The following is a 12,000-nucleotide window of genomic DNA, read 5'->3' on the forward strand; positions in this document are numbered from 1 at the left end:
CTCGGCCGCTCTCCTTCGCCACCTTTTCAGAGCACAAAAAATCCCAGCTCAGCACCCCAAAGCTTAGTGAGGCACAGCCCTTCCCTCTGCAGGGAGCACACACGTGGCCATCCCCCCGCACGGGAGAAAGGGAATCTCGGAAACACTCTGGGACAAAGGGATTTCTGTTCTCGAGCTGCTCACAGATGTGTTGTAGCAATAACCATTGGCTGTACGTGGGTATTGATCTTTATAGGGAGAGCTGGAGCAATTCTGCTCCAAAACCTGGATTATCAGCACCCTGCACCCCGGTCATTTTGGATTTGCTGCCTCCCTCAGCACACCTGTGTAGTGCAAATCCCACTTCCCTTGTAGTTCAAAGGCAGTTTTGGAGGCCAGTTTGGGAATGCAAACCACAAGCACAGCAGGGCTGGAGCACGTACAAATTAACCCCACAAAATGTCACAGTCCAGTGTTCCAGCCAGTCCCCTGGCCCTTGCCAAAGGACTTGCCAAAGGAATTTTTGAGCAGGACACGACAGCTCTGGGTTGCAGAGAAAACTGGGTTTTCCACCCCAAATGTGGCTGGAGATGGTTTCTGGCTGTTTCTGAAGATAAAAGAACTCCTCATATTTGCACCCCAGGACCGTGTGCTGGAACTGGGAAGCAAAACAGCAGTGGGAGGGTAGGGTTGATGCTGAGCAAGCAGCTCAGCTCTATAGAGGGGAATTTGGTCAGGCAGGGAGAATTTCAGGACTAATTCACACCCCACATGGCCGAGCAATGCAGGGGGGGGAGAGGAGGGGAAATGCTTTGCCCTTGTTGCTGGCACTGCGTTGTGAGCAAGGTGACACCAGGTGGGCCTCGTCCTACAAAGCCTGTGGAGGTTTCCCCAGGGAAACACCAGGAGCTGAACCTCCCTATTCCCATTCCCTGGTGTGTTGCTGGAGCAGGGCTGCAGTAAAAACAGAGACACAGGGTTTGCTATTGCAATTATTAAAAATTACAAGGGTCAGGGTCAGCTTTTGGGCAGAATCTGGTCGTGCTGAATTAACGGGAACCACACCAGGCCAAAATCAAGGTTGCAGAGAGGGGTTGCATTCATCTCTTCCTCTGAACAAATAAACAGCATAGGCAAAGGTCCACCAGTAAAAGTGGTTTTGCTGGCTGTACTTTTCTTTGCTCAAATCTACCTAAAAATAGGAGAAGTTTTCTTGTGGGACTTCTTTTGTTCTTGTCTGCAAGTGTTATTTTTTGATTTGGTCACTAAGAGAAAAATTTATTTCTATATGGATCATTTTAAAAAAAAAAAAAAAAAAGAAATGCATGATTTGTAGCTTTTGATTTTCCCTGGAGGTCATGACTGGAGCTGAAATTCCCGAGCCATATTCGCTGAGGCAACATACACACAGAGGACTTCGTGTGGGGGTTCTCAGCCTGGCCTCTGTCCAGTCAGTCATTTTTGAAAGCAATAAGATATTCAACTCCTAAGCTAGTGAGAAAAACAGAGACAGGGCACTGTAAGGCAGATTTTCTGCCTGCATCTGTGAGCACAGGCGCTGAACTCGAGGGTGCTAAAGAAATCCCTGCTCCCGGGGAGCAGCCAGAGGGTTAATTTTGGCTCCCTCTCCCTCACTTTATTCTTTGAATAATGAAATTAGTTGTTCCAGAGTCTTTTGAAGGGCTGAGCTTCGCCTTCTTGTAGAACAATACACGCTGTGCTCTCGATGTGAGTGCACTTGTGGTGAACTTTGAGCTACACATCTGCTATAAAGAAGTAACTCTTATTCCCACTTGGCCATTGCAAGCAACAGATTCAGGCTCCTCAGCACAGTTCTGTTCACTGCATGTCAGCCTGATATGCAGAGGAGAAGGGTAGAAATGGTTTGGGAACCTTGTTGAAGCACACTGGCACACTCAGGGCTTTCACTGGGGAGCGAGAGCTGCAGCTGAGCCCTGCAGAAGGTGAGTGCACGACTAATCTGCAGCCCATCACCAGCAAAGCCCCTTAAATCTGGACATTAACTTCCCAGCTGTGCTGGGAGGCTGCACAAGGCTTTAAGATCCTTTCCAACCCAAACCATTCTGTGATTCTGTGGGTCAGTTTTCACCTCCCTACAATAGTGTCTGCAAACACCAACAGAAGAGCTGGGAAATCCTGTGGGCATTTCATCATGTTGCAAAGAGCCACAGAAGGGAAATTTGGGGTCTAATCCTGCTGCATGGGAATTGTCCTCAGACCCAGGGACACAGGATGAAACCTTTTGCAGCACAAATGAAAACAACCTCCCCAACTCTCCCTGTAAGGATGTGATTATTGCAGAGGTCCTGCCCCTCTGGGTGCTGGTGGGGAGGGCACTGGAGCCTCTGGAATATCACACAATCCACAGCCAGACATGGGATGGCATCGCAGCCCAGAGCTGATGGAGGACAGGGGGCTTTCCCCTTTGATTTCTTTTATTATAGCACTTGGTCTAACCCCTCCTCAGTAGCAGTCACATGGACAGATGGCTGTGTGGGCTTTTGGAATAAAACCATGGGAGCAGTGTCACCTTTTGGGCACAGCTGAGACTTCAGAGGCTGCATTTCTTCCCTTCATTTGCGGTCAAAAAAAAGACAAAACAGGAAGAGACACAGACACCAGGGAAAGGCACAACCTGGCACTGGATGCAGTAGCCAAATAGGAGGTGGGCAGCATGGCCACAGGGGCAGTCCCATGTTCAGGGCACCCTACAGGGTGGGAGCCAGTCTCCTAAGCAGGAGACAGGAGGAGAGTTGTGGGTTTTGGGAGAAAGTTGTATTTCCAAGCAGTTTCTCCGTGCACAAGGCCCCTTAGATTTACAAACCAGAAAAAGTAGGGCAAAGGTATGAGAAGGAGACTGAAACAGCAAGAGCAGAAGGTGATTTGTGTGGTGGCATCTCACTGAAGACACTAGTGCCCAAATAGACATGCCACTTATTAATTACTGCAGGCAGCATTGATTCCATCATTTAAAACCACGGGTGGCAGGGCCCGAGGAGTGGAATATTCTGGGTGTCACAGTGTCACCTTTAGCATCAGCAGGGAGATGTGTTTGTTTGGGGTGATTTATGCAGTCCCATGACTCGGTCATGTGAGGTGTCATACGGTTTCTCACACCACCTCATGAAGTTCAACATGAAACCAGACACACTCTGCTTCTTTTTGCTCCTTGTTTTCTTGTAGCGTTGCTGGTGGCTGTGAACCAGGATTGTCTTGGGAATGGTAAATCATCTTCCCCTCACAAAGCTCATTTTTGACCCTCGTCCTCTCAATTGCTCTTCCTGATGCTGGTGGCACCTCCATCTGCATCAAAATCCATCAACACCTGCAGTGGGAGGTGCTGGGCACAAAATGAGGTCTTTCCAAAACCAGTCTGTGACCATGTGCTTCTTATCCAAGGATCTACATTTGAGCTTGTTGAAGTGAAGAGAGCAGGGTTTGCAACACGGTGCCAGAGGGAACCATCAGTTCATTTGTCCAAAATCAGGGGCCATTCATTATTTCCCCCCCACATATTGCAGGATGAGCAGCCTGGGTTCATCCCAGGCTTGACCTGAGGATGTCAAGAAATGGTAAAACTAAGAGTTCATTCAGTGACCTGCTTCAGTGCTTGATTCACTCCTGTGTCCTCTTTCTGATGTGACTGACTGCAGCCTGAACCACCAGGACCTGACAGGCCTTCAGCCATTGCCCTGAGGAGCCCATTGGAACAGAATAATTCCAGCAAGGAAACAGCTTCATAATCTTCTTTTCAGAAGCAAAATAGGCCAACCATCTTGATCCTTTCCTTTTCAGCCTGGACCATGACAGAGATGCTGGACATGGCACCAGAGTCCTGCAAATCCCCTGGGCACGTCCAAGAGCTGCAGGACTTGACTCCATGCACAAAGCCAGGAGCTGCAGCACCCAGAGACCTGAGTTTGAAGGTCAGGATCTAAAGGTGGCCCAGGAACTGAGCTACTGCAGTTTAAGCAAATCAACCAAGCGGGGCCTTTTTCTCCGGTGGAAAAACCACTGGAGATTGCTGCCATGGAAAAGCGGAGTTGTTGCCAAACACGGAAATGTTTCCTGATCTGTTTACTAATATTTGGTGCTCCTTTCTGGACGGTGTTCAAGCTAAAATCCAACCACACGTGTCAGCGACTTCCTGCCCTCCTCCCCACCCTCGGCTCCCGCACCCGGGGGAAAATCAGGGATGGGAAGAGCTGGTGAGAGGAGGAGAGGGATGAGGGGCTGTTGTTTTCATCTCCTGGAGATGCTGGCGCCAGCCTCTGCTCCAGGGGCACGGGGAGAGCAGCAGAGGGTTTGTGTGCCCGTGGTGGCCCACGGTGCTCCCGCGGCTCCAGCGCCCGGGTCGGGGCAGGAGGACACGGGTGGGCTTCGCTCGCCCAGCCCCTCGGGCAACCTGAGCCTGTGCCAGGCTGGTTTTTAATGGGAAATAAATAGGATATTACAATTGTGTCTTTATTATGGGGCTGTTTACAGCTGTCCCAGGCCGTGGGGGAGGGATGGGAGCGCTGGCTGGTTCGCAGCTCCCGAAAGGTCAGCGTGGCACACGCGGCTACCGTAACCCTCCGACTATATCAGGCCTCTGCTGGACCAGCTCAGATTGAAGAACACTAAACTGAGACCTGCACATGGTTCTTAGCAGTAATTATGCTAAAAGTGGGGATTTTTGCACAGCCTTCAAAGACATTCTATTTCATTGCAGGTTCTCTGGTGTTTGAGGTTTCTTCGGACTGTTTGTGAGTTATTAATGTTATCCTGTCTGGTTATAAAGGAGTGGGATCCAGGGTTTTACTCCTCTGCTCTGCATGAATCATAAAATTATAGAATCACAGACTGGTATGGGTTGGAAAGGACCTTAAAGATCATCTCATTCCACCCCCTGCCATGGACAGGGACACCTTCCACTAGCCCAGGTTGCTCCAAGCCCCGTCCAACCTGGCCTTGGACACTTCCAGGGATCCAGGGGCAGCCACAGCTTCTCTGGGCAACCTGTGCTAGGGCCTCCCCACCCTCACAGGGAACAATTCCTTCCCAATATCCCACCTACCCCTGCCCTCTCTCAGTGGGAATCCATTCCCTATATCCTGTCACTCCAGTTCCCAATGAACAGTCCCTCTCCAGCTTCCCTGTAGCCCCTTTACCCTGGAAGGAGCTGTGAGGTCTCCACACAACCTTCTCCTCTCCAGGCTGAACATTCCCAGCTCTCCCAGCCTGTCTCCACAGGGGAGGTGCTCCAGTCCCCTCAGCAACTTGGTGGCCTCCTCTGGACTTGCTCCAACACTTTCATGTCCTTCCTGTGCTGGGGGCACCAGAACTGTGCACAGAAACTTCACTGCCTATTCCAAGCTCTAAAGGGAACCACTGGCACCAGTCAGGAGGGAAGATGCCCATCCCAAACTCACTTTGGCTCCATCTACACCACTGGACAGATCCATGCTAATCCAACCTACCTCTGCCTGCAAGGGGAGGAAAGAGCAGCGTTTTTCAAGGGAGAATCCTTGCTCCACTGGCATCAATATTTTTAGTGCAGTTGCCAGTTTCAATGGCTTTGGGTCTCTGGTTTAACAACTCAGAGCTCACTGTGTTCTTCTCATGTTCTTGTTTATTTCTGGCTGAAATCAGCATTGAGTCTCTACAGAAATTGTTTACTTTGCTGTTGTCAATAGAAACCAAAGATCAAATAATCAGAGCTCAGCCTGTGGATGTAACTCAGTATCTGTTTATATTTTTGCTGACAAGTATTAATAAAGATATTTGTTTGGCCAAGGAGGCTTCATGGAGCAAACAAAGGTGGATGTGTAGTTGAAAAGTGGAGAAAAACAAGCCAAGACTCCCCTCAGTGGAAAACACAGGGGCTAGGGAGGCTGTCCCCAGTGATCCTGCAAGGGCTCCTGGAGAAATCCATGATTCCTTGTAAGAGTTGCTCTTCCTCCTCTCTTCCCACCAAGAGATGTCTCCAATGCTGAGAGAAGCAACCTGTGGTGGAGATGAGCACAGCCCTGGAGAGTTCAGGATGGAGCTGGCCAGGAAGATGGCATGAAGAGCATGCTGTGACCCAGAGCTGTGCCCTGGAGTCACCTGGAGAGGCAGGAGCAGGAGAGGCAGCAGGTTTGTTCCATCCAGCCTCAAGCCTCACGCTCACTGCTGGCAAGGTACAAGTCCCTTGGAGGAAACCTGGATGCTCCTGCTTTGCTGTCAGCACACCTCTCCACTTCAGGAGGTGCATCCATACAACACCCCCTGAGGCTCAACCTGCACCTCTGGAAGCAGAATTTGTCTCAGCAGGGCAGCCTCAGGTGGCACTGCCTAAAATCCATCTACACCAAGATGACACTGTGCATTTCCTCCTACAGCTCCAGCCCAGGCAGGCTGAGGCACCCACTGCAGCAGGATCCCCACTGCAGGATTTCCTGTGATCCCTCCAGCCTGGTGAGCAACTCTTTACACCTTTAGAAACATGTCTGTGCAGGGAGCGTTGGAGCTTTTTAATGGCAGACCTGTGGAAGGAAAAGGAATACACTTGGGGACTTTGGAAATAGCTGTATCTGGCACAACAACAAACAAATTTGTCTGGCTTCCAAGCTTTCCCTTTACAAGAGTTTTGGATATACGTCTTGAGCAAGGCTTTGGGGATTTTTCTTTTGTTCTTGTGTGTCAGATTCTAGTTTCAACTAAACGCAACTCCAACAACAAATGTGCTTTGAGCTTGTGTTGCAAGTGTTGAAATCACACAAAATTAGCACTACTTCGAATGGCTCAAGGTGTTTGAAGATTGCAAAAGTCCCAGCTAGATAGGTATGTAGGTGAAAGACAAATTAAAAGCACAATGGGGAAAAAAAGTCCTGAGCAATCAGAGCAATCTAAACCCAGTGGTTTCCCACTGTTTTACCCCACTGACGAGGCTGTGATGCTGAGCTTTGGCTGCCCAGGCACAGGGGAGAGAGAGCTGGATCTCAGCTCTGTGCTTCAAGGTTTCCCAGCCTTACAGAGCTGAAGAGACACCCCTGTGCATGTCTTAGAGAGGTTTTTCCAGTACTCTATGGAGTGAACACTTGTTAGGTGCTTGAGCCCTCTCTCTCCACCTTGTTCCGTCTCTGCCATATCATCCCCATGCCCCTAGGCACTCTGCACCAAAGCTTCTTCCTTCCTTGTACTAGTTGGATTAGAAAAGAGAGGCTCTGGTATTTGGGAAAAGTCTTTATAATGCTTGGGTAAAGGTTAAGAGCACCATATCATCAATAATTAAAGCCCACTTGCCTCTTCACAGTGAGGAGCTGAGACTGTGTCGTTGTGCCTTCATTAATATCAGCCATCACCAGTGTGGCTAAAACAAGGAGCCTCACAAAACCAGAATAAAACTTGCATCAAACTGGGAACAGAAAGAGTGTGGAGGTCTCATTTTGAAGTCATCTGCTCAGTGCCTCTTCTGGGTTCAAAGGGGGCAAACCTACAAGACACTTCAATAGCACTTACACAGTTTCCGATTCGTTAGCACGGGGCTGTGAGTAATTCCGAAACCCTCACCTCTGAAGTGGAGCCAAATGGCAGCAAGTGAATCACCCAGAAGACCCTTTTCTGCTGGCTAAAGAAGCCACAAACACATTGCAAATGGCACAGGCTTCTTTGCTCATTCAGCATTTTGGTGCAAGCAGTTTTTATCCTGCCAATATTGCTCACCAATTCAGCTCATGAACGACTGGATTCTGAGGTAGCCTGGAGTTCTTTTACTCAGAAACCTGGTAATACAAGTGTTCTGAAACAGAAGGATTTGGGGGGGGTGTATTTTTACATCCTTCTGTCTGTGACCTCTGGGCTTCACCATTAAACATTTAGCTTGAATCAGGATGTAAAGCAGAAATCACTCGTGCAGGTTACCTTCCTCATCACATCCATCTTCACAAGGGAATGTCTCTGATTTCCTGTGGCAGGAGAACATGAAAATGCCTGTACTGGAGCAAACTCCCTGAACCCAGGATCCCATCTTGAACTCTGGCCAAAAACCTGGGGAAAGGCGTAAGAACAAGAAAAACATGCAGGGAAATTTCACCTGGGTGCTCTCACAGCTTCTGGTACTTTGCTGCTCGGGGGTTTTATGAAATAGGTCATTTTGGAAGCCTCATTCCAAAACAAACTCCTCACTCATGAGCTTGCCCTTTTAAACTCACAAAAACTCCTCACATCCCCAAACCCAGGAGACCCTGCAGGGGAAACATGTCCTGAGAGGCAACACCTCCTGTGTCCAACCTGAACCTGCCCCCAGCTGAAATTGGTGCCATCTGATACAGTCTAATTTTTTATAGCAGGACACATCAGGTACAACCAGACAGACGTGGCTTCCTACAGAAGCCATTCCAGATCTTTCATCCTCCCTGAAGCTTTCCTGGTTTCAGGGACAGGAAGACTAAAACACCACCCAGCACCCAAGACACGGGAGCACGTTGGATTTGTGCAGCAGCATCGTGATGCCCTCCTTTCCTTTCCTGGTAACCCCCTTTTGCTTTTTCTGATGCTCTTGAGCAATGGACTGGTTCTTTCATGAGACCATCCATCAAAACCATCCATGGGATCTCCTTCTGGAGTGCTCATCACCCACCAGAGCCCATCACCTCACACGTGGCATTTGGGTTATTTTCCCTTTGTGCACCACCCGGTTAGTGCCTCTGGATTTCTTCACTGTTGTCCCTCAGCTTTGCCATTCTGCATAAGGCAGCATCACCAGCAATACTGCTCTTTTTCAGGCAGCTAAGGAATGTGTTTAAAAGCCTGGATTTCAGTAGTGTGGGGGTTCCTGTGCTGCAGCTTGTGCTGGTGCCTCTGGAGCTCTCACTGTGCCCCTCTGAGCAGACTCTGGATCCAAATACCAAATCTCTCTGTACCCTCACTGAGCTACATCTTCCCTGACACCAGGAGCATCCTGGGGCATGGCAGGGGCACAGCTGGGGCTGGAAATGGGAATGGTAGCACCTACAGCTCCCTTTTGAACATCGCCCAAGTCCTGAGGAATGAGCCTGGAGCTCTAAAAATCTGCAGTGACAAGGAAAACACTTGGTTTGCCTTTTCAGAGAGGCAGCGAGCCAGGGGTTTACCCTAGTTAATGAGCTAAAATGCAAATAAGGTGAATATCCTCATTTGTGTAGGATTCTTTCTGTTTTACATCAGGGACTGTTTGGTCTTCATCCCTCAGAGGGCTATGAACCTTTTAAGACTAAAATAGCAGGGGCAACATCAATCCAAGGAGATTAAGCCAGCGTGCTGGAAGAGATATGTCCTCATAGCCAATACTGGATATTTGTGGTGCTTCACCACCCTGTTATTGTGCTTTTTTAGCAGATACCCAGAAGATGTTGAAGTTTAGCAAATAGGAACTGAAATCCCACTACTTTTTCATGTATAATAAAGAGACCTGATGCCAAAGGCTATTTAGCTTCGATCACTGAAATCCATCAGATGTCCTAGGGAGTCAAGATGGAATCTGCAATCCTCTTGATAACCATCACTCATTTGAAAACAGTGACATTTTGGGCGAGCCCGGGGTCTCCAAAAAAACCCAGACCCCCCAAATTTGGGGAGAAAAAAGTCCCTGAGCACCAGGGACCCCCAAATTGGAAATAAAAAGGGTCTTCCAAATCTGTCCTATAAGGCCTATGGGGCTTCCCCTGCTCCACGCTCAAGGAAGCCAGAGGAGGAGGGACTCTGCCCCTACTTCAAAGGGCTGCTGCAGGAATTAACCTTACACCCCACTCCAAAATCCCAAAGCAAGGGGAAAGTGCCAAGGCTGTTCCCAGCTCAGGGACAGCTGGTTTGCATGGGGTATTGTTCCTTTTCCATGCAGGGACACATGGGTTGTGTTAACATTTTGGCACCTGGCAAGAAGGGGGGGAATGTTTCTTCCTCCTGCCTCCTTCTCCTGGCGCTGCCATGGAGGCTCATTGGAGGCTCATTCCTATGGATCTGCTGGCCTGGATTGGGACTGGCCAGAGGTTTCATAGGGCAGGTTGGAGACCTTGGGCCAGTGCATTTCATGGAGGTCATTTTTGCCCTGGGAATCACCGGCTTGCCTGGGAATTTAGCCATTGGGATGAGCTGGGAGAGCAGCCCCAGGAAGGAGGGAGGGATGTATCTGGAAGTGGGCATAAGGCTGCAGCAAGACCTGACTCATTTTCAGCCTTTAGACCTACCAAAGGACAATTTAATTAGTTTTTTCTAAATAGCATCACTTACTCAGATGCTTATGTTATTTATTAGTGAGCTCTAATCCAATGATAACAACAGATTCCTGCAGTGGACACCACTCTAAGACATGATTTAGAGGATGAAATGATGCAGAGGCCATGCTCTGAAACTTTGGTTAAATAAATCTGCAAAGCTACATATACATATATGTATATATATACATACATATAGAGGTGTTTATCCTAGTTAATAAGCTAAAATGCAATTAAGGTGAATATCCTCATTTGTGTAAAGTTCCTTCTATTTCACATTGGGGCAGTTTGTCTCTCAGATAAACTTGTTAAGACTAATATATATATTTATATAAATATATATAATATATATTTAATATATTATATAAATATATAATATATTTATATTATATATATAATAAATTTATATAATATATTAGTCTTGTTAAGACTAATATATATATTTATATATATATTTATATATAATATATATTTTTATATATATATATAAATATTTTTTTTTAAGTTGCAGAAGCTGCTTTACTTGTCCAGAAATTCTGATCCTGTGGCAGGTGTGGACTGAGCCTGGGATGAGAATTTGCTCATCTTCTGTGTCACATACCAGAACAATTCAAGCACAACCACATGGCAGCTCAAGGTATGGAAGTTTCGTGCAGAGACCATTACTTTGTAAAGTAAATTTAAAAAATATGTACTGTAATAAAATTCATGCTTTAGAAAAAGAAAAAAAATGTTGTTGTATTACTTACCTTTAGATCTTTGAGACTGGAAAACTCTTCCCCTGTTCTGGAGAGACTCTGTCCTGTGCTGGCTTTCACTCAGGCTGGTTTCCACACAGGTCTCCGTGGACAGGAGCTGCAGTGAAAGTCCTCCCTGCAACACCTCTTCACTGGACAGCAAGAAGGTCGCTTGTAGCCCCAACCTGTGTGTTTGTCTCGTGAGGAAAGTTTCTAGGAGAATGGCAAAGTGAAAGTTATCCTGGAGTCATGGTTGGAAGGGACCTTAAAGACCATCTCATTCCACACTTTCCACCAGCCCAGGTTGCTCCAAGCCCCGTCCAAAATGCCCTTGGGCACTTCCAGGGATCCAGGGGCAGCCACAGCTTCTCTGGGCAACCTGTGCCAGGGCCTCCCCACCCTCACAGGGAACAATTTCATCCCAATATCCCATCTAACCCTGCCCTCTGGCAGTGGGAAGCCATTCCCCCTTGTCCTGGCACTCCAGGTCCTTATGCAAAGTCCCTCTCCAGCTTTCTTGGAGCCCCTTTAGGCCCTGGAAAGGGCTCTGAGGTCCCCTTGGATCCTTCTCCTCTCCAGGCTGAACAATCCCAACTCTCCCAGCCTTTCCTCCTAGCAGAGCTGCTCCAGCCCTCTGATCCTCTTGGTTCCTCCTCTGGACTGGCTGCAGCAGCTCCATGTCCTTGCTGGGCTGTTCCCAGGGCTGGAGCAGCTCTGCAGGGGGGTCTCCCCTGAGGGGCAGAGGGGCAGAATCCCCCCCTGCCCTGCTGCCCACGCTGGGGGATCAGCCCAGGGCACGGGGGGTTTCTGGGCCGGGGCAGGTCCAGCCTCTGCCCCACCAGCACCCCCAGGGCCTTCTGCCTGGGCTGCTCCATCTGCTCATCCCCAGCCTGGATTGATCCCAGGGGTTCTCCTGACCCAGGGGCAGCACCAGCACTTGTTAAACGTCATGAAACATCCCTTAACACTTGTTTTTATGCCATGGTTTCCCCTGGCAGGTTGATGTTCCTTCCGCTGCAGCCCAAAAGAGGGAACTCAGGAATTAATAG

General features: G+C 48.6%; 1 long non-coding RNA gene across 1 annotated transcript; it reads right to left on the reverse strand.

The window, feature by feature from the left end:
- Window positions 1-5,712: 5,712 nt before the first annotated feature.
- LOC135417737 (uncharacterized) lies at window positions 5,713-11,587 on the reverse strand. The gene is made up of 3 exons (XR_010432185.1): window positions 10,964-11,587; window positions 7,885-8,010; window positions 5,713-6,506 (listed from the first exon to the last, which is right to left on the reverse strand). It is a non-coding gene; the product is annotated as an uncharacterized LOC135417737 (long non-coding RNA).
- Window positions 11,588-12,000: the final 413 nt, after the last annotated feature.

This window comes from Pseudopipra pipra, chromosome 8 (genome assembly GCF_036250125.1).
Source record: "Pseudopipra pipra isolate bDixPip1 chromosome 8, bDixPip1.hap1, whole genome shotgun sequence".
NCBI classification, from domain to species: Eukaryota; Metazoa; Chordata; class Aves; order Passeriformes; family Pipridae; genus Pseudopipra; species Pseudopipra pipra.